The sequence below is a fragment of the Sus scrofa genome, chromosome 8 (genome assembly GCF_000003025.6).
Source record: "Sus scrofa isolate TJ Tabasco breed Duroc chromosome 8, Sscrofa11.1, whole genome shotgun sequence".
Lineage (NCBI taxonomy): Eukaryota > Metazoa > Chordata > Mammalia > Artiodactyla > Suidae > Sus > Sus scrofa.
Genome location: NC_010450.4, coordinates 80,254,523 through 80,278,250, shown reverse-complemented (window position 1 = coordinate 80,278,250; position 23,728 = coordinate 80,254,523). Strand labels below are relative to the sequence as shown.

The window sequence follows — 23,728 nt, the reverse complement described above, 5'->3', positions numbered from 1 at the left end:
GAGAGTCGATGGCTCAGCAAAAACACAAATTACTTTTAGACCCAATCTATTATTTATTATTTCAATGTATAAAAAATGCACCCAATGCATCTTTGGGATGAAGAGTTCAAAGTCATTGTGATTGTTTAGTTGGCTTATCTCTGGCATAGAGAAATCTGCATATTTTACGTTGACCTGAAGTTGTGTTCTCTATGAGACTGTCATGTCATAAAAACAAAAAGTAATTTTCCAAGATAAAATTCACAGTGTCATCATAAATATATTACTTTTAAGTTACCTATCAAATGCCTATCAGCAAGAGTTAAGTTGTGAGGGCTGGCTGCTCCGATTTGGAGCCAACATTATTTTTATCCCTATAGTTAATCATTCCTACCGCCTTCAAGCCAGAATAAAAAATCCTCGCAGAATTAAGTGTGAACCCCACTATTGGTAAATAGAGGTAATTAGTGTCTTTAGCTGGGTTTTTTGGTGCTTACATTAAATTACTATTTCTAACACCTCCCTTCTTTCTCTCTCCAATGCCATCTCCAGGGCTGTTCCAAAAGTCCTTGGTCTGCTAAAGTGACCCAGCTTTCCAATTTGAAAAAAGAGGAAGACGTTATGCTGAGCTCAAAATTTTCCCATATCACTCTGCTTGGAGATTAGTAACAATTCATAGAAAGTTCTCATTTTGATTCTGAACTTCTTCTTTCTAAAAAAAACTAAACAACTTATAATGTTAAAAAAATGGTGTTTCTTATGTCAAAGGTTAATTTTGTGCTGCATTTAATGAAAAGATATTACTTCGAAATCAACTTCTTGCTTTCTTCTTAAAATGTACCCTACGTACATAGATAAGGAAAATTAAACTGTCTTTTAAGAGCTGAATTGTAGATCCTGCCATACATAAATATTTATATCTTGAATCTGGGTTTTGTGTTCTATGTGATTTTTTCATTGTCTCTTTCTTTTCTTTTCTTTTCTTTTTCTTTTGTTGTCTTTTTGTCTTTCAGGGCCACACCCGGTGGCATACGAAGGTTCCCAGGCTAGGGGTCCAATTGGAGCTGTAGCCATGGGCCTACACCACAGCCACAGCAACGTGCCATCTGAGCCTCGTCTTCGACCTATACCACAGCTCACGGCAATGCCGGATCCTTAACCCACTGATCGAGGTCAGGGATCGAATCCTCATCCTCATGGATGCTAGTCGGGCTTGTTAACCACTGAGCCATGACAGGAACTCCCTCAGTCTCTTTCTTATGTAACATTGCATATCTGAAGGGGTCCAACTATTTTCAAACACAGTAAAAGTAATCAAAGTTTAGCTATGTAATAAATATAGTTTCTTGTTCTCTTTATGAAAGGTGAATGAGTTTAATACATTTATAAATTCATAAATCAGCAGCCAGTTTGGCAAACTTCTTATATTAAATTAGACAGCATTTAATTATTAAGGAAACTAGGCAATGAGTGAGATGCTAATTAAAGCCCCAGCAAACAGCTACTCTCCAGTCCTGACTTATAATATGGTGTCCATCAAAAAAGTCAAATAAATGTCACCATATCTTCTCACATATGAATGTCTAAGAAAGAAACCTGGCTCTTGAATCTAGCATCATTAGATTTAAATCTGAATATAAAGAAATAAGCATGAAAAACAACCCGCCAAACAAATAAACTGAAAAACTCCATAGAGTAAGATTTCAAAAATGATTAAGAATGTAATGCAGGCTACTTGGAAGACTCCATTTCACATTTTTGTATGAAAAGTGAAAGCAATGCAGCGTTCTCAAGTAGCAGGTAAATAGACATTTGTGTGGTTACATCACCCGTTCAACATCTCTGTAAGGCATAAATAGGATGAATAAAGCTATATGGTACCGAAAAACGTTCTTTAAAATTGAGTTCTAGTTTTATCTTGCTCATCACAAGCAAGTGAATGAAAATCATTCAAAAGCTTCATCTGGACAAACTCCTTATCAGGGAGCACTTAATGAAATACTGCTTTCAAGCGACACTTAGGATATAAACTCCAGGATGAAGAATCAGAGATCCCATTACCCAGTACAATGAAGTATTTATGAAGCTACTTTAATTTTTTCAATCTCTAGTTGATAAAGATGGTTAGACCACCTTCCAGGAGGAGGCTGGGTGATTTCCCATAAGGCTGTCTACCTAGAAATCTCTAGGGCCAAAATGTGTATCATAACAGACATGCTGTTGTGTTCTCTGCATTGCCTTCAGCAAAGCATAAAACAACACCATGTTATTGGAAAATGCCCAACTATCCAGCGAAGAGAAATGGGAACTTAAAAGGACCGTGCCCATCTTTGTTCAAGTTTCAACTTTGTGTTGTGTTTCATAGAATTTAAAAGGAGTGAAAAATTTACTTAGTCTGGTTCACCTGATCAATTAAAGTAACCCTAAAGTAGTAGGATCATTTGTGTTTATTGAAATTGCTACTGAAACACTTTTTGGTGAAGCCAAATGCTATGTGGTTACTTACAGCAGCCTCCCTGTACTCTTGTTCCTACATCCCTGCATCTCTGTACCTCTCCTCTCACCAACGTGCTTTGCAGGTCTGTTCATCAAAAGCCCATATTCCCACCCCTTTAACTGGCATTCTCCTGTAAGAATGTGGCAAAAGCGATAGTGTGCCAGTGCCCAGCCTAGCACCTAAGAAACTTTGCAGGCTTGTTTTTTCCGGGGAAGCAAGCCTTCCTCCATCAGGTGAGCAAGCCCTGTCTGTCTAGCCAGGACATGAGAGGCCACAAGGACCTAGGTTAGCCCAGTTATCCCTGCAGAAGCCCCAGACAGGTGAGAGAGCCCAGCTGAGATCAAGACCTGACCTAAAGCTTCCGATCTATCCTGAAACTGATCTACAGCTGATCACAGACGCATGAAGGAAAGAGGCCAGCTGAGCTTAGCCTAAATTGCCATGAGCAAAATAAATGGCCAGCTGATACAAAAAAGTTGTGAATTAATAAGTAGTGTGGTACTTAGGAATTGAGTCAATAAATTCAAGACATAAACACATGAAGCTTCTATACAGACTATTATCTTTATTTTTTGGCACTGCGTTTTTGCAAGGCTACACACAAATCAGATTGAGAGTCACTGACCTACAGTAACTTTTAAAAATTATTTACCATCTAAAACACATTGGGAACCCTCCTACCACTGTTGGCGGGAATGTAGATTGGTGAAACCACCATCGAGAACAGTGTGGAGCTTCCTCAAAAAACTAAATGTAGACCTGTCATGTGATGCAGCAATCCCACTCCTGGGTGTATATCCAGAGGAAACCATAATTCAAAAAGACACATGCACCCCTGTGTTCATTGCAGTACTATTTACAGTAGCCAAGACATGGAAGCAACCAACATGTCCATCAACAGAGGAATGGGGAAAAAAAAAAAGATACAGCTACATATACAATGGAATGTTACTTAGCATAAAAAAGAAGGAAATAATGCCATTTGAAGTAGCATGGATGGACCTCACTAAGGGAAGTCAGACAAAGACAACATCATATGAGATTACCAATGTGTGGAATCTAATAAAAATGATACAGAAGAACTTATTCACAAAACAGAAACAGACTCAAAGGTTTTGAAACCAAACTTATGGTTCCCAAAGGGGAAACACTGGGCGGGGAGGTGGGATAAAGTAGGAGGTTCAGATTAACATACATAAATTACTGTACCTAAAATACATAAGTGGAGTTCCCATTGTGGTGCAGCAGAAACAAATTTGACTAATATCCATGAGGATGTGGCTTTGATTCCTGGCCTTTCTCAGTGGGTCGGGGATCCGGCGTTGCTCTGAGCTGTGGTGTAGGGCACAGATGCAGTTTGGATCCTTCATTGCTGTGGCTGTGGTATAGGCCAGCAGCTGTAGCTCTGGTTTGACCCCTTGTCTGGGAACTTCCATATGCCATGGGTGCAGCCCTAAAAAAAATAAAATAAAATAGATAAGTTACAAGGACCTACTGTATAGCACAGGGAAGTCTACTCAATACTGTATAATAACCCATAAGGGAAAAGAATCTGAAAAGGAATGGATATATGTATATGTAAACTGCTTCACTTTGCTATGAATCACCCAAAACTAATATGTCATAAGTCAACCATGCTCCAATAAAATTTTTAAAAATTCATATTTCTTCCATTGTGTAGAACTATACAAAAATGTTTTCTTGCTTGACTAATTGGCATGTTCCATACATTAAATAATTTAAACTTGAAGCCCCTCCCCCCAAAAAAGATGAACCCAGCAAGCCCTGCATACCGACTAAAATCCAAACAATAAGGCTGTGTACATGTGCATAATATGAAAAGTCATTAGTTGCCCTCTACTTGGGCATCTCAGATCAGTCAAGGACCACTCTATCGAAGCAGAAATGTAAACTCTCCTCCCCCATCACCTCAAACCTTTCACATTTCTCTCATTTTATTCTGGCCATTATAGATCAATGTCCAAATTCGTCATGAGTCACGCAGCAGACAGATGATAGAATTTTAACGTTAGAAGGAACTTCAGAGGTTACTGAATGGGGCGGTGAAGAAAGCAATAGTATACTCAGAATCCTCTTCTACTCCTGGCTGTGCCACCGTACCGTCTTTCCTCAATAGTTTTGATCAATGAAGGGGAGTTTTGTATGCATAACTGCTTTGTATGAGGGCGATGAACGCAATTCCTCTCTGAATTCTAAAGGATGGGGAAGAAGAGCTGAATTTCTGAGGACAAGACATAAGGTTTTTGAGAGACTGAGTGGGGAAATTGAGAGAGGGTAGATAAACATCTACTGGGGGAATCTGGGCAAGTTTCTTTGGGATAGCATGTGAATTTCCCCATATATATATATATATATATATATTTTTTTTTTTTTGCCTTTTAGGGCTGCACCTGAGGCATATGGAAGTTCCCAGGCTAGGGGTCGAATGAATGGGAGCTGTGATGGTAGGCCTACACCACAGCGGTAGGACCGCCAAATCTGAGCCGTATCTGTGACTACGCTGCAGTTTGCAACAACGGCAGATCTTTAACCCACCGAGCAAGGCCAGGGATTGAACCCACATCCTCATGGATACTAGTGAGATTCTTAACCCCCTGAGTCACAATGGGCATTGCCAATTTCTCCATAAATCTTGCTAATACTTTCAGAGTTAGAATACATCGAGGTAGGCTGGGAAGGGGTAGTGGACAGACTGAGAAGTCTAACTGTGTCTAGAGGCTCTAACATGTACTAGAAGGGAGAAAAGGAGTTGCCTCCAAAAACCCAGCCATGTTTGGCTTCCCTAAGGTTCTCTGTATGTTGGAAAATCTCTGGCTGGAAAGGCTGCCCGTGCCTCACAGCACTGATACGAAACAACAGTTCTCTCTATTCTAAATTCTCTAACTCAGAACTTGTAAAATTGAAGGATGGTTGATTTACAGTGTTGTATTAATATCTGCTATACAGCCAAGTGATTCAGTTATACATACATACATACATACATATATACATATACACACACACACTTTTTCAAAAATATCCTTTTCTGTTATGTTTTATCACAGGATACTGACTCTAGTTCCTAGTACTATAGAGTAGGATCTTCTTTATCCATTCTATATATAATAGTCTACATCTGCTAACCCCAACCTCCCACTTCATTCCTTCCCCAAGCCCCTCCCCCTTGGCAACCACAAGTGTCTTCTCTGTGTCTATGTAACTCAGAATTTTCGATGAGCCATTTGGGACCTGGCTGATGTATATCTCCGTGTTTTATATATATAAAGGATTTGTCAGGGAAATAAATGGTACAAACAAGATCATAAGAATGACACTCAAAATGCTTGAAAGGGTAATTTTCGAACATCCTAAATACCTTAGGAATACAGCTTAATCAAGTGCCCTCCATTAAACACATGAAAGTCATGAGCGGTGATCTCAAAGGATGCCTCTATATGTTTTCTCTAATTTTGCAGAATGAGGATGAGAAGACGTTGCCTTTTTAATGTGTGAATTATTACAAGATTTAGGGAAATTGGCTAATAATTTGGCAGACTGATTAGATGAATTAGTAAATTAACCCAAGCTGTTGCTGTACATATGTAAGTCCTCTGAGATGGGAATTTTTAATTGATTCCTCAAGGGTGCTTGTTAAATGGCAAGATGGCTGCTTGACTGTTCAAGTAAAAAAAAAAAAACAAACAAACATCAGTTAACTTCCCACTAACTGCTAGTGGGAATGGACTTTACACCATAACCACAGAAATGTCAAAGTTCCAGTTGAAACTCAAGGCTGGTTAGTTTCATTTGTGCTGCTCCAGTTCACCTCCCAACTTCTTATATCCTCAATGTCATTAATCAGTAAGGGTAGGTCCCTTTTGTTGGCTACCCTTGCCTGTGCTCTAAACTCCTCCAGCTCATTTTTCCTTATCTTTTGCCTCCATCCTCCACTAGTTCTTGACTGTGCATCATTCTGTCAAGTTCTCATTTCCCCTTTAAAGCTCTGAATGCATCAAGGTTTAATGTAATGGCATAGAGAGAGAATGGCATGCAATCCACCTGAGATGGGTTCAAATCCTGACTGTTGAATAACTGTGCAGCCTCCAGAAATGTACTTACCCACGGTCCCTATTTCCTCATTTGTCACGTGAAGGTAATAATATCTAACTTGCGTGGCTGCTGTGGAAATTCAGGATGATACAGATGAAGCTCCCAGAACTTAGCTCATAATCAGTAGCTCAAATGATTTTCTTCGCCTGTTTTTATTTATTTTTTTTTACTGAAACCCATCATTTATTTCCAGTGATCCTACTGCATCCCCCACAACACTCTAGGTGTTGCTCCTATATTTTGGCTTCTTGAAAAGGACTCAACCTTATCCTATCTCCCCGCAGCTTCTTCCTGGCAACTTTTGTAGTTTTCATTTAACAATCTCTCTTCCCTTCGAAGGAGGTGCCGCCTACTTTTATCTCCGGGTTCCCAACAACAACGAAATGTGTATAATTATCCATTTATTTGATCTTCCCAAGAGTGCTGAGTGGCAGGGAGAGCCAGTATCATCTTGATTAAGCACACAGGGTCTTGTGAGTGTTACTTCTGGGTCATTTCTTCTTAGTCTTCAAGAACTTTGGAACTTGGCTTATAGATTTGCTCTTTCCTCCAGCATCTGCTGTCATCTTAAGTGACTTCGTGATACATACTGACGAGCCATCTAACAGCCCACCTCACACTGACCATCCCCTCCATCCCACTTTACCAACCCCATTTATAGGAGCACAGTTTGGACCTTTTAATCACTTGGAACGGCTCCTCTGAAAATTGGAATTCTGAAAGGATTCTCTCTGCCCATAACCTTGTACCCTTGCTCTTCTCAAAATCTTGGACTCCTACAAAACCTGTTCTTTGGCCTCATCCCACACGCCTGTTGCTCACAATCGTCCTCATCTTTTCATCTATTAACATCCTTCCAGTATGTACATTCCCCCAAACCAGGCTGATGTACACAAGTGCTCGTTCATGATCATCTACTTGTTCAATCTTTTCTTCACGCATTCATTCTGCCTTGATGAAGTGTCTTTCATGTGTGGGGCGCTGCGGTAAGAATTGTAATAGACTATGATCCTAGCGCTGAAATGACTCAGGCTGGGCTGGTCAGCCCTCTTCACCACTTGTGGACTCCGCATCCCCTTTTCTTTCCTTTGTTTCCACCTGGCAAAATGTTTCATTTGCTTACCTTCTGGCTCCAAGCATGGCTGGAGAACAGCTTATCTCTTCTGATTTCTTGCCTGTGCTTGGGCTTCTGTGCAAATCTAACCCCTCAGACAGCTTTCTTTCTCTGAAGCTACCATCCCAGGACTGGACTCTCTTCTCAAGCTTTTACCTGGATGGTCTCTCACTGGATGTCCCAGCCTGGCTTCACCAAGAAAATGAAGGCTGTCAGTTATGAACTACAATATACCTCACTCTTCCTCTATACTTTATCCATGTTTTTTTTTTTTTAAACAAAAAGATGAAACAAGACGTGATATGATTTACACAGCAGCTTCTTCATAAATACTTTGGTCATGTCTCCAACTTCCACTTTGATTCCTTAAATTACACACTTGCTCAATTTTCCATTCTTCCTTCTTCAAAAGATGCTTACCCTCAGCCAACAATTATCCCAAACAAGCCTTTCTCATTTTTTAAATTAAAAAATTTAATCGAAGTATAGTTAATGTACTATGTTGTGTTAATTTCTGGTGTATAGCAAAGTATGTATATATATGTGTGTATATATATGTGTGTGTATATAAATGTATGTATATTCCTTATCAAATTCTTTTCCATCATAATTAATTACAGGATATTAAACATAGTTCCCTGTGCTATATAGTAAGATCTTGTTGTTTATATTGTATATAGTAGTTTTTATCAGCTAATCCCAAACTCCTAATTTATCCCCTTTCCCCTCTTTCCCCTTTGATAATCACAAGTTTGTTTTCTATGTCTGTGAGTCTGTTCCTGTTTTGTGTCATATTTTAGATTCCACATATAGTGACATCAAGTAATGCTTGTCTTTCTCTGTTTGACTTACTTCACTTAGTATGATTGTCTCTAGGTCCATCCATGTTGCTGCAAATGGCATTATTTCATTCTTTTTATGGCTGAGTAGTATTCCATTGTATATATGTACCACATCCTCCTTATTCATGTGTTGATAGGCACTTAGGTTGTTTCCATGTCTTGGCTATTGTGAATAGTGTTGCTATGAACATAGGGGGGCATGTATCTATTCAAATTAGAGTTTTCTCCAGATATATGCCCAGGAGTGGGATTGCTGGATCATATGGCAACTTGATTTTTAGTCTCTGAAGGAGACTCCATACTATTCTATTAGAGGTTTTACCAATTTACATTCCCACCAACAGTGTAGGAATGTTCCCTTTTCTCCATACCCTCTCCAGCAGTTATTATTTGTGGACTTTTTTTTTTTTTGTCTTTTTAGGGCCACACCTGTAGCATATGGAGGTTCCCAGGCTAGGGGTCGAATCAGAGCTGTAGCTGCTGGCCTACACCACAGCCACAGCAACACCAGAGCTGAGCCATCTGTGACCTACACCACAGCTCACGGCAATGCTGGATCCTTAACCCACTGAGCAAGGCCAGGGATCGAGCCCACAACCTCATGGTTACTAGCAGTATTCATTTCTGCTGAGCCACAACAGGAACTCCTATTTGTGGACTTTTTAATGATGGCCATTAGGGCTGGTGTTAGGTGATACTTCAGTGTGGTTTTAATTTGCATTTCTCTATTAACTAGCAATATCGAGCACCTTCTCATGTGACTGCTGACCATCTATGTCTTCTTTGGAGGAATGTCTATTTAGGTCTTCTGCCCTTTTTTTTTTATTGTGTTGTTTGTTTTTTCACTATTAAGTTGTATAAGCTCTTAACTCTGCCTGCTACCCAGGCTTTCAGCACAAAAGTCCATGAAATTCCATTCCATCTTCACTCACTGCCTTCACTTTCTAACCCCCTCTTTACTCCGGTGCTGTGTGGCTTCTGCCTTCCAAACCAACCAAGTTGATTGAACATCTAATTGCCACCACACCCCCTCCCCCGTGGCCCTTCTTGTTACTGGAAATGAATGACCATCTCTTATGTTTATTCCGACCCAGTCTATCAACTGGTCTGAACTTGCTAAGAAGGAACTCTGGTAAAAATCTTGGACCTTTTTTGCCTTTTTCCTGTCCTAATCCTCCCCTTCCATGGTTCTGCATTTACTTGATGTTTGATCTCTCGCTTCATCTTTGATTTCCAGCCAGTGTTTATTGCTTGAATCTGATGACAGATTTGCCTTCCCTGGCAAATCTTTAGAACATGCCTGCAGAGTCAGATACAGCACTAGGGCCTAAGGTCCCACTGGATGACCAGTTAGCTTATCTGTTTTTTGTGCGGGGTCTGGTCTGAACTCTCTCCTGTGTGGGTAGGAGTCTCAAAGCCTCTCCTTGCCTGATTTCCATGATATTCTCTTCTGATGCTTTTTATACTCTTCTAACCATTCTTTCAAGCATCCTGTGAAATCTCCTCTTCCTTTTCATCTCACTCTATACACATTTCTTGGCAGATTTCATCCATTCCCATGGCTTAACCATCATCTCTGTGTTGCCAACTCCCAAATTTATAATTCCAATTTTGAATTTTTTTCTGAGTTCCGCATAAGTAATGCAAACAGCGCACTGGATAGCTTCTCGAATTTGGACTTCCACATTTTAAAAAGCAAATTCTTTGTTTTTTTCTTCTAACCGGTATCTTCTCTCGTGTTCCTCACCTCAGTTAATATTAATTTCTACATCTAACAGTTACTTGAAATTTGTGCTTTTGAAATGCCTCCTCTGTTGAGTTTCTTGTATCTGTTTTGGGGTCAGTTTCTTCTACTGCAGCCTAGATCAGCTCTTGCAATATCTCTTGCCTAGATTTTTCTGATAGTCCTGGTAACTGGTCTCTTTCTCACATTTGCTTCCCTTTCCAAGTTATTTTCCACACTGCCTCAGTTTATCTTCTAATGGAGAGTTTCCTTTATTCCACCCTGCAGCTTGAAACCTTCTCTGCATTCTACCGCCTATACTGTAAAGGCTACCCACTCGCTTGACACATAAGGCCCTGGATAATCTGACTCCACCTCTGTTTTTTCTCAATGCTCAAAGGTTCGCCTGTGTTTTACTCTGTGCTCCAGTTACATTAGACAACTTGTGTTCCTGCAACTTCACCCAACGAGTTTCGCATCTGAGTCTCTGTGTATTCTCCCTCCCCTAGGTGACTTTTCTTCCAATGGAAACTTTACTTCAATGCCATTCTCTGATGTAATGATTTCTGCATAGCCTTTCCTAAGGCTTTCAGCTGTGCTCCCCCAGCAAGCATTTTTCTCCCACAAATGCTGACTCAGGGACCCAGGCTCCTCCTCTTGGTGGCTCTGCCACATCCTGGGGCTCAGAGTGTCCTGTTAGATTTCTGCATCCAATTGGAAGATGAGGGCAGTAAATGGAGGATCACATGTATGAGAGTTTTATGCTATACATCACTGCTGTTTTTTTTTAAATTATTTTATTGAAGTATAGTTGATTTACACTGTTGTGTTAGTTTCTGCCATAGGGCAAACTGATTCAGTTATACATAGATATATTATTTCTTTTCTTTTTTTTTTTTCTTTTTGGCTGTGCCCATGACAGACGGAAATTCCCAGGACAGGGATCAAACCTGTGCCACAGCAACAATCCGAGCCACTGCAGTGGCAATGCTGGATCCTTAATCACTAGGTCACCAGGGAACTTCATGTATACGTATATAACATTCTTCATACCTTGCTGCTGTTGACAAGCCAGTGATAGAACTCAGTCATATGGCTGCAGCTAATTGCAATGGAGGCTGAAAGTAGTCATTTGCTGTGCCCAGGAGGAAAGGGGAAATGGCTTGGTGGACGATTAGCGATGTCTTTTCCCACATCTGTACATGGGAGATGATTAGTATATATATTTGTAAAATGAATGAATCAACTTAATTATTACAGAATGGGCATCTGCTGAGGTAAGTCTATATCAATGTTCCTGCATTTCAGATTTCTTATTGGCTGCCAACGTTGTAATTCAAAAAAAAAAGAAACATTATGCCGTAGGACCAGTTATATCACTGGTCAGGAAATTGATTTTACTGCTTAACCAAATATTGTCATTGATATATTAATTATATATAACTATTACTGACATTTCAGAGCTAGACCACTATCCTAAGAGCACTAACAGTGTAATGAAAATAATTTAATGTTATTCTCCACAATTGACAAGTCATTCAAAATCACTTTATGATGTTGCTGTGTATTTCAAGGTCATTAGTTTTATTTATTTATGTATTTATTAATGGCTGCACCCACAGCATATGAAAGTTCCTGGGCCAGGGGTTGAATCTGAGCCACTGAGGCAAGGCCGGATCCTTCAACCCACTGTACTGGGTTAGAGATTGAACCTGTGCCTCCTCAGCAACCCAAGCTGCTGCAGTAGGATTCTTAACCCACTGTGTCACATCAGGAACTCCAAGGTCATTCGTTTTTTAATCTATCACTTTAACAATCTGTTGGGAATGGCAGACCATGTGCAAAGTGTGGTCCTACTGCAGGCAGTAGAAAATGCCTTGGTGGGTTGGAGGTCTGACTGTACTGCTTCCTGGCTGGGTATGACTGAGAAGTCAATTTAGCTTAAATTTCTTCATCTTTAAAATGACGAGTTTCTGGAGTTCCTGTCATGGCTCAGCGGAGACAAATCTGACTAGTACCCATGAGGACACAGTTTCCAACCCTGGCTTTGCTCAGTGAATTAAGGATCCAGTGTTGCTGTGAGCTGTGGTGTAGGTCACAGATATGGCTCAGCTCTGGTGCTGCTGTGGCTGTGGTGTAGGCCGGCAGCTACAGCTCTGATTCGACCCCTAGCCTGGGAACCTCCATTGCTACAGGTGTGGCCCTAAAAAGACAAAAAAAAAAAAAAAAAAAAAAGAGTTTTTAATGGACAATTTAGGCTTCTTGCTATTTAAATATTCACTTCTAGGATCTATTTGAAAGTGCTAGTTAGGGGATAGGTGGTTTTAGGAGTAATAGAATGGCAGTCATGGAGATTTTACTATTTCTAAGTGTTTAGTATTAGAAATATATTAATCATCCTTAAAAGCAAGGGAAAAATACGATATAAAATTATGTAAGGTCCTCTTTGTTGCTATACTTATAATAATCAGACTGGAGCATTGCAATTTTTAGCCCATGTGCAAAGACTGTTCCTCTCTTCAGCTCTCATGTGATATCATGTACCTGTCATGCTGCTAAATGGTCTAGCACTGAAAGTAGCCAATAGCTTTCATTATCTTAATAGCATCACTTCTCAAGATGCTGTTACTATAGCTGAAATAATTGTTTGCTTACTGACAGAGTGCTTCAGAATGGTTTTCAGAGTCTGCTCAAGGACCATGTAAATAGGATTAGCACCCAAGAAAATGCATCAGTTCTGAGATGCTGTACCTACACTGCAGTGTAGACATCTTCCTCCCATTCTATCCAGTGTCAGGAAATGTCGTGGCTTCAATTTTTTTTCTGCTCCAAAGCACACTCATGAGATGATAAAAGAAGGTTCCAGATTTTACCTTGTTCCAGAAATTTACACCAGTGAAGTCGATAGTGTAGATCAGTTGGTACAACATCTCTGTGACGGTCTGGAAAATGTAATGACAGAAAGAGACTCACGAATATAAAGAACAGACTTGTGGTTGCCATGGGGGTGGGAGGGATAGGGAAGAAATGGACTGAGAATTTGGGATTAGCAGACGAAAACCATTATATATAGAATGGAGGAACCACAGGGTCCTATAGTATAGCACAGGGAATTATATTCAATATCCTGTAATAAACCATAATGGAAAAAAAATGTAACAAGACTTGGCCTGAACACCTATGATCCAGAAGCTAATCTGCCACTCACGAGGTGTACTATGGTGGTCAAATCTTTTAAGCCTCCTGTTCCTGGCTCATTATTTGTGCAATGGGAATAGTTCATTGATTCATTTATTTATTGAGCATCTGTTCTGTACTTGGCACTCTGTTGAGACTGGGGAAATAGGAGCAAGAAAATAAATTCCCACCTGCATAGAGTTCACATTCAAGACAGAAAGACAAATGGAAACCACATCCTGTCAGAAGGCAAAACGTGCTATTGGGGAGGGAGATATTATTTTATTTGGGGAGTTAGGGAGGGTTCTGAATAGGTGACAGTTAAGTGAAATTTGGAGGAAGTGAGGGAGAAAGACATGTGACTATTAGGGCAAAGAGTATATTTGTTTCAAGAAAAAGGGGGGACACTTATAAAAAGCCTGAGAAAAAAATAGGGTATTTTTTTCCCCTACCTTCATTGTATGGCTGCTATGAGGATCAAATGAAATAATATATGTAATCTGTGTATTGTTATGTATTACATTCATCTCAATTGCTGTTATCGTTAGTATTTTTGTAGCTTATTGTAGCATAATGAAGTATTTTATGTTTCAGCAAAAGAAATTCTCTGACAGAAAACTTAAAGGCTGTGAAGTAATTGCCACAATCTCGAGGTTCATAGTGAAAACACACTTTCTCTCTCTCTTTGAAGAATTTATAAACTGCTAGAAGAAGTCACTGGGAAAAAAAAGCAGAGTATAAAGGAAAATAATGCAAGGCGGGGTCAGGTTGATGTGGCCCTCAGCAATCTGGTGTGTGATCTCTGAGCTCTGATCAATGATCTGATCAATGATGCTTACAACATCAAGATCAGTTTCTCTGCGAAGGAATCCTCGCTCCATCATTTCCCTCATCTTCTCTCCTCTTTTCTTTCTTTCTTGTTTATCCTGCCTTTTGCACACAAATTTTTAAGTGGCTTATAAGACCACAACCAATAAATAGTGGTTAAGTAAGAGGGACTTAGCACACAAATAAAACTAAGGATCATCATGCTGTACCGTAGAAAAACAATTGTATTGGGGAAATAATAATTTAAAAAAACATGCAATATGAGAAAAAAAGAATGTATACAAGTAAGTGTAACTGAGTCACCATGCTGTACAGCAGAAAAAAATACACACATAAATAAAAGATAAAGAAAGAAAAAAAAGAAAAATTCAACTAAAAAAACAAATATAATGAAGAATACATTTCTTTTTTTTTTAAGTTTTTTAAGTGGAATATAGCTCACTTACAAAGTTGTATTAATTTCAGGCATATAGCAAAGTAAATCAGTTATACACATACGTATATCCATTCCTTTTTCCGATCTTTTCCCGTATAGGTTCTTACATCCACAGTACTGAGTAAATTTCCCTGTACTATACAATAGGTCATTGTTACCCATCTATTTTATATATAGCGGTGTGTACGTATCAATCCCGAACCCCCAACTTATCCCCCCACCACCTCTCTCCTTTGTTAAAAACAAGTTTAGTTTTGAAATCTTGGAGTCTGTTTCTGTTTTGTAAGTTCTATTGCATCATTTCTCTTAGATTCCACATATTAGTGATCTCATACGAAATTTGTTGCTCTCTGTCTGACTTACTTCACTTACTATGACAGTTTCTAGGTCCATCCATGTTCCTGCAAATGGCATGATTTCATGCTTTTTATGGCTCGGTAATATTCCCTTATGTGTATGTACCACATCTTCTTTATCCAGTCCTCTGTTGATAGACATTGTGGTTGTTTTCATGTCTTGGCCATTGTAAACAGTGCTGCAGTGAACATTGGGTTGCATGTATCTTTTTGAGTTATGATTTTCTCCAGATATATGCCCAGTAGTGGGATGACTGGATCATATAAGTAGTTCTATTTTTAGTTTCTGAAGGAATTTCCATAGTGGTTGTATCAGCTTACATTCCCACCAACAGCATAGGAGGATTCCCTTTTCTCTACACCCTCTCCAGCATTTACTATTTGCAGACTTTTTGATGTGGCGATTCTGACTGGTGTGAGGTGATACAATGTAAAATTCAAACACTAGAAGAGTTTCTCTTGTGGCTCAGCAGGTTAATAACACAACTAGTATCCATGAGGATGTGGGTTTCGATCCCTGGCTTTGCTCAGTGGGTTAAGGATCCAGCATTGCTTGCAAACTTTAGCATAGGATGAAGATGCAGCTTGGATCCTGTGTTGCTATGGCTATGGTGCAGGCTGGTAGCTGGAGCTCCGATTTGACCCCTAGGCTGGGAACTTTCATATGTCACAGGTGCAGCTCTAAAAGGAAAAAAATACTCAAACACTATTATAGGTATTTTCATGACAAGTTGGTGCAGCTCTAAAAGGAAAAAATATTCAAACACTATTATAGGTATTTTCATGACAAGTTAAGCAGCATGCTAATTTTATAATTTTCTCAGATAAACAGGAATGCAGAGAAGCTGGCTCCTAGGTTCTGCTTCTCTCACGAGGAGCAGTTGGCCTGAGTACAGAAACACACTTGACACCTACTTGCATTTGTTTCTATACAAACGTGGAATAAATAGTCAAAATCCTTTGTGCAGTGAGGCAGGGTATAAACAAATATATAGACAAATAACTTGGAAACCAAAAAACAGAACTGAAAAAAAGTGTTTAGAAGGGTACACAATGAGAGAGAAATCCTGTATGGTGATTATTTAGCGTTAGTTGAAATACCCATTCCTAGGGTAAGTCATAACATTTTGTCATGCACATTTATACATAAAATCATCACAAATTTTTAACTCATGAAAAATTATAAATATATTCCCCATCCTCAACACTAACCCTTACCATGGTCTGAAAATCAGAACCTCTTTTGTAATGCTTCGTAGACCATAAGTTCTTGTATCCTTTCATTTACTCATTTCTTTTTTGGGCCTCCTAAGTTAACTCTGCTTTCCATGCATCTGCTTTATAACGTGAAGTCATGGTTTTAGAGTGACTGGGAAAAGAAGCAAGTTCTGGAGATATAGAACACTGGGCTTTTAATTGCTTTAGTTGGCAAAGGGAAAAGGATTTCTGCCTGAGTTGTCTCAGGTCTCTTTTTCTCAAGTTTATGCCAAAAGCTACTCCCATCCCCCATCAAATTGTTCCCAGGAGACTCATGATTGTTAAACTTGAATGTGCTTAAGGCACACCTGGAGTGCTTGGTACAAGCATAGAGATCCTGATTCAGTGTGTCTGGGGTGCTGCCCAGAATCTGTATTTTCAGGAAGGACCCAGGTGCCTCTGCTTCAGATGGTCTGTGGACCACACTGCAAGAAACACAGTTGAGCCCAATTTACTCCAAGGTAAAGAAGTCTTTAAAGAAGATGAACATTGTAATGAGAGACAGATGGTTGGCAGGTGATTCTGCTTGAGCAGGAGCCAGGAAGTCCTATGACACTGCTGAGGGTGGGGAGAAGGATTTTCTTAGATAATTTAAAAAAAAAAACTTCTAATAAAAGAATTATGAGTTGATCTGGTTAGTTGGAGCTAAGGTGGCTACTAGAAAAAGGGATGTTGGTCAATTAGAGTTAGCAGAAGCTTGGTGATAAAGGGAGCACTATTCCCAGGAAGAGATGAGGCCCAGAAGAGGAACAATTCCTAAAGAAGTTATTCCAGTTACTACAGCTATACAACAAACTACCCCAAAACTATATTGTTTAACAACAAGAACAATAAAAAAACAACACAGTTGCAAAATGGGCAGAAGGCCCAAATAGATATTTCTCCAAAGAAGACATACAGATGGCCATCAGGCATGTAAGAAGATGCTCAATACTGCTAATTCTTAGAGAAATGCAAATTGAAACTAACGGAGGTATCGCCTAACATCGATCACAATGGCCATCATTAAAAAAAAATCTACAAAGAACAGATCCTGGAGAAGGTGTGGAGAAAAGGGAACCCTCCGACATTGTTGGTGGGAGTGTAAACTGGTACACACACTATGGAGAACAGTACGAGGGTTCTTAACAAACTAAAAATCAAGTCGCCATATGATCCAGCAATCCCACTCCCTGGGAATATATCCAGACAAAAGTATAATTCAGAAAGATACATGCACCTTTATGTTCAGAGCAGCCCTATTCACGATAGCCAAGACATGGAAACAACCTAAATGACCATCAACAGATGAATGGATAAAGAAGATGTGGTACATATACACAATGGAATACTACACAGCCATTTGCAGCAACATGGATGGACCTAGAGATGATCATACTAAGTGAAGTTAGAAAGAGAAAGACAACTACCATATGTTATCACATATATGTGGATCTAAAATATGACAAAAATGCACTTATCTACGAAACAGAAACAGACTCACAGATATGGTGAACAGACTTATTGTTACCAAGGGGACAGGGAGATGGAGAAGAGATGGATTGGGAGTTTGGGGTTAGTAGATGCAAACTATTATATATGTATAATGGATAAACAACAAAGTCCTACTGTATAGCACAGGGAACTATATTCAATATCCTATGATAAACCATAATGGAAAAGAATTTGCAAAAGAATGTATATATAGGTATACCAGAATCACTTTGCTGTACAGCAGAAATTCATACAATATTGTAAATAAACGATACTTCAATAAAATAAGTTAAAAAATATTTGTTTAAAACCAAATCCATTTTATTGTGCTCAGGGATCAGCAATTTGTATAGGGCACATGGGGGCCAGCTAATCTCTGCTGTAAGATGTCTGGGACTTCAACTGGAAAAACTCAAAGGCTCAAGGTAATTCAATGGATGGGTCTGGAATCCTTAGCAGGCTGTTTCACTCTTGTGTCTGGTATCTGGACTGCACTGATTGGAAGATCAGGGTTGCCAACTGGAGTTTTCACACATGGCCTGTCCGTATAACTTGGCTTTCTTGCGCTATTGTGACCTCAGCATAGCTGGACTTCTTTCACGGTGGTTAAGAGCTCCAAACATGGCTGTTTCAGTAAACAAGGTGAAAGTTGCATCGTCATACGATTATGGCCCAGTCTCAGAAGTCACACAGTGTCACTTATGCCAAGCTCTATTGGTTAAAGCCATCACAAGCCCATTGAGATTCCAGCAGAGAAGAATTAAACTCCCACCATGAGGGAGTGGCAGATTCATGTCATAAAAGAGCACATGGCAGGAGTGATATTGATGAACCATTTTTGGAAATAAATTCTTTTGGAATCTTGGGAGTTGGGTGGCTGGCAGAATAGGAACAAAAAAGGTACATCAATGGTAGTAAGTTTATCCAAATGCAATACAGCATAGTAGTGAAAGTGAGCAAACTACAGCTACTCACATTAGCACCACTGAAGCTTAGAAACACTGTGTAAGTTGCAGAATATTTATAGTATGCTACTATTTTTACAAAGTTCAAAATGGTTAAAAAATAAGCGACATATTTTTCTTGTTTAGGTTTACCTACATATGTGGTATGAGCCTAAGGAAAAAGCAAGCTGGTGAGGAAAAATCTTGGAAAGCAAACCTTGGAATAGTGGTGACCTCTGGGTGTTCTGGGTATTGAGATGAAGGAGTGGAGCGGGATATACTGGGGAATTTTGAGGTTCCAAAGCTGTTCTACTTCCTCCACTACAGGCTCGTCCCTACTCTGAACTGCCACAGTATTTGGTATCTGTACTATTCAGTGGGCATGCATCCTACATGGGTTTGCATTTTTAACCTTTCATCCTTATCCCAACACAGGTTGGCTGTAAGCCCTTTAGAGAAAACAATAGGTGCTTTTGTGTATACCTTGTAACCCTTGGCAAGGCTCCCTATACCATTTAATCAATAATTCTAGAATGAGTGTATTTTTTCATCAGTGGGTCTCCAAGATTAAGGTAAAATAAAGGGTAAGAGCCAGCCACACTGCCTCTTGCTGTTTCTCTACCCCATTATTAGACTATTAAGGCAGGGAGAGTTGCCACTGGGGTTTGGTTTTAGATTCTTGTCAGAAGTACAGCTGCCAATTGACAGGACCTCAGAGAATATTAAAACAGCATGAGCTCCAGTTGGCATTAGCGGACACAAGGATGTTATTCCCCAAAGCACCACTCTCAGGGGTAGCTGACACACCCATCAGCTTTCACAATCATGACAGAACACAAAAGAGCTTGGTTCCCTGGGGATTTTGAGCACTTTGAAGAAGTTGAAATTTCCTGGATCACGCTGATGTGTGTCCAATGTTCGCTAGTAAAGTTATAAGTTTACCTTTCTATCATATTTATTGTTGGTCTTTATTTTCCATAAGGAGTAAATTCAAGTTTGAAGTTTCACTTCCTATTTTCAACTTTTTATTGCAGAACATCTGAAATATATGCAAAATGTAGAGAGAATACTATAATGAACCACTGTGTAAACACCACAAAGCTTCTAAAATTAATATCCCGTGGTTGGTCATGTTTTATTTCTCTTCCAGTTCTGAATTATTCTGAAGTACATCCCAGAAATCATATTATGTCAGCCTTTACTCCTTTTAAAAACATGACAAAGTCTTTGACAAAAGAAGCTTAACATGGGAAAATTTAGTGATAACATTTTTTAACATGACAATTTTTTTTAATTATGACATTTGATTTATATTTTATTTTTTCAAAAAAATAGGTATGCAAAAACATCTCTCTATGATGAAAATCCTGAATGTAGAAATCCTGATTAATGTTAAAGAAGACAAAAATTAATCTTGTTCGCCTATTGTAAGCTAGCTGGCAGAAATAAGTAAAATATTCAACTGGTACAAATGTCTATCTGGTGTCTTAAAACACTATCAAGTCTGTTTAACTGATTCAGTTCTGCCAACCCAATTCCTCAGCCACACATCTGTAGAATTTATTTGACTCCAGAATGGTCACTGGATCTTTGCGATTTCCCCAAGTGCTTTTTCTGGGCTTTGGATCCAATTAGAACAGAATCACATGTGATGCAGAAGAATGAGCTAGCAGCAGGTTACACTTCTTCCCCCATCACCTCTCTTTTTATGTCTGTCTTCTTCTTGCCTCGAAAGAGACTCAAGGCTCATTTGACACTCCTCACATACTCAGAAGGCAGGGCAGGCAAAGAAAGTAAAACATAGTTTAAAAGACATCTAAAGAGCCTGTAATGAAACTCATTCCATTTCTTTCTCTTTTTTTAGTTTATGACATCTCATTGTCTCTTAGAAAGGATTCATGCCCTCTTCCTGGTTGCTATGATGAAGCTTTTCATTCCAGATGTGGAACTTTTCATTTTCCTGGATTGTGTAGACTTCGGCTGTCATTCCAGTGAATAAGTCAGCCTACAAGGCAGCTCTGTTCAGGCTCTTTGTTATTTTTTTATTTTTGTAATAGTAAAAAAAAATGACTGATGTAAAGGGAGGATTGATTTTCCAAAGCCCCACTGAGAGGAGATCTTCTGCAGAGGAGTAAAGGATGAGGCAAATACAAGTGCTGGGCTGGGAGAAGGTGCAGAATCTTCTCTGAATCTGAGAAGGGAGGCAAGCTGGTGGTTTGGGGAGCTTGAAGAATGGTAGAAATCTCTGCACTGTGTCTGCCCACCCCAACTTTGGATCCTTAGGGGGGTAGGACCCCAGGTGGGTGAAAGCCCCCCTTCTCAGCAAACCCTGACTCCACATCTTAGCTCTGAAGCCATCATGTGGTTTGAACAATGTGCAGCCTGCCCGCAATGATGACCAGAGTGGGTTAAAAACAGTGGGGTTCTCCAAAAGTTCTCGGCCAAGTGAGACTTTCATGATCAATATTTGATGGATGAAGGGGGGATGATAGAGCCCCAGTAATAGCCACAATCGATTTTTCTACAGCCTGTTGGTTAGATTAGATATTATTTAGAAAAATAACATGGCATTTCTTAAATTTGAGATGTGGAATACAATTGATGACAGCTGCATTTTATACTTTGCCTAATTTACTGTCTCCGAGGTTTTGAAAGAATCCTCAGACGTATTAAGGAAAGTTTCTTTCAATGGGTTCATTATATTCATGATTTTGAAGGTTTTTTTTTTTTTTTTTTTTTTTTTTTTTTTTTTTTGTCATATGCTGCAGACTGGAAACTGTGTCCTCCACTCCCCCCCAAAAATTCATGTGTTGGAGCCTTAACCCCTCAATGTGACTGTACTTGTAAATAGGGCCTTTATAAAATCAACTGAGGTAATAAGTGTGGGGGCCTAACTCAATGTGACAGATGTCCTTATAAAAGCGAGAGAGACACCAGCAGTGTGTACACAGAGGAAAGGCCATGTGAGGTCAGAGCATGAAGCCAGCCATCTACAATCCAAGGACAGAGGCCTAAGGAGAAACCAACCCCATCAACACCTCCATCTTGGGCTTCCAGCCTCCAGAACCTTGAGAAAATGAATCTGTTGCTTAAGCCACCCAGTCTGTGGTATTTTGTTATGGCCGTCCTAGCAGACTAATATACCATCTGTAATACTTTTATGTAGAGGTCTCTATTCTCATAAAAAATCTATACTATTGTACTCCAGTAAAAGTTCTCAAGCTGTATGGAGTTGATTTATTCTCTACTGGTTAAAATGATTCACTTTCTGAAAAGAGTGGCACAAGGACATACCAGATACCATTGACCAAACACACAGAAAAATACTGCTGCTCAAACACTGACCAAAAGCAATGGGCAGAGGGAGTGTACATGCAGGATGGGGAGGTTCCACCACTGCAAGTTAAAACAGGAAGTACTTTCCCCAGAGAGCATTGCATTAGTTGTTGTTAATAGGGACATGCTGAATCCATGCTAGTTAACCAGGGAGACAATATTCAATTACAAAAATATTTTCTTACTGCTCTATTTGCCTGTTTGCTGCCCCTACAATTCTGCTTAAAATCTTTTTCTAAAGACTGAGAGTCAATCTGCTTCTGATTTTATAGGCCTCTAAAATTGCTAGTTAAATTTCACATGTGCTGTCAAAAAAAAAAAAGGAAGAGAAGACAAGAAAAATACAAAGACAAGAAATAAATATTACTAAACTGTAAGTTCCTAGAAGTCAGGGATATATATAGCATCATCTCTTTGAGATTATCAAACACTCTAATTTGCACACAGTTGACATTTATGGGTGGTTTATTAAACTGCATCTCTGATACAAAGTAAAGCACGCAACTAATATGATTGTAAAGATTAAATTTTGCTTAGGCCATGTGAAATCAATTTTATCACTTCGCAGTTATATACTATATAGGAATGAACATATGTGAATAGGTTTCAGCTGGGCTAATATACTGACAAAAATGGAGGTATTTCTGAAGTTCTAGATATTTCCAAATATCTGTGGTATTAAAAATGGTGAAAAACTAATGAATTCCTTGTCTCAGTGGTCACTTTTACTTGGTTTGCTTTTTTTCAGCTTTATTGAGGCATATTGAGGACAAATAAAATTGTAAGATATTTAAAGCATACAATGTGATGATTTTATATATATATATTTATTTCATTTTTATATGTATATAATGAAAGGAGTCCTCCCATCAAGCTAATTAACATATCTATCACCTCACATATTTACTTTTTTTTGGTTTACCTTTTACAGAAGTATTTTATATCAAAAACTTCCTCCTTGGTTAAGAACAAATAGTAGTGAAGAGTAACAGTGTCTAAGTTTCCTGAATTTTTCAACCTAGTAATGTGACCATTTGGCTTGTAATTTGTCATAAATCTGTATATATGTTATTAAATAACAATACATATCATATATTAAAACAAAAAGAAACCCATTCTTTTTTTTTCTAGGTCTGGTAGTCTCTTTAAAAAATTAAAAAAAAAAAAACCCTGCTGTGTAGCACTGGGAACTACGTCTGGTCACTTATGATGGAGCATGATAATGTGAAAAAAAAGAAAGTATACATGTATGTGTAACTGGGTCACCATGCTGTACAGTAGAAAATTGACAGAACACTGTAAACCAGCTATAATGGAAAAATATAAAAATCATTACATAATTAAAAAAAAGTTTATACAATTTTTAAAGGTTACTTTCAATTTACAGTTATTACACAATATTGGCTATATCCCCATGTTGTACAATGCATCCTTGACATATTGTATCTAACATCCAATAGTTGGCATCTCTACTTCCCTAGCCCTACATTGTCCCTCCGCCCACACACTGGTAACCACTAGTTTGTTGTCTGTATTTTTGTTTGCTGCCTTTATGCTATAATCAACTAGTTATATTTTTTAGATTCTGCTTATAATCAAAATCATACAGTATTTATCTTTCTTGGACTTGTTTCACTTAGCATAATACACTCCAAG

At 38.9% G+C, this 23,728-nt stretch overlaps 1 long non-coding RNA gene across 3 annotated transcripts in view; it reads left to right on the top strand.

Annotated features, from left to right (window-relative positions):
- The window catches only part of LOC110261980, a 57,978-nt gene that overhangs the window by 26,009 nt on the left and 8,241 nt on the right, over window positions 1-23,728 (top strand). Inside the window, exon 4 of one of the 3 annotated variants that reach the window (XR_002346406.1) lies at window positions 532-936. The exons of 1 other annotated variant lie outside the window; for it this stretch is intronic. This is a non-coding gene — a long non-coding RNA (uncharacterized LOC110261980). Of the gene's footprint in view, window positions 1-531; window positions 937-23,728 lie in introns of those variants that run through there. One more of the 3 variants, XR_002346405.1, reaches the window with a different exon arrangement.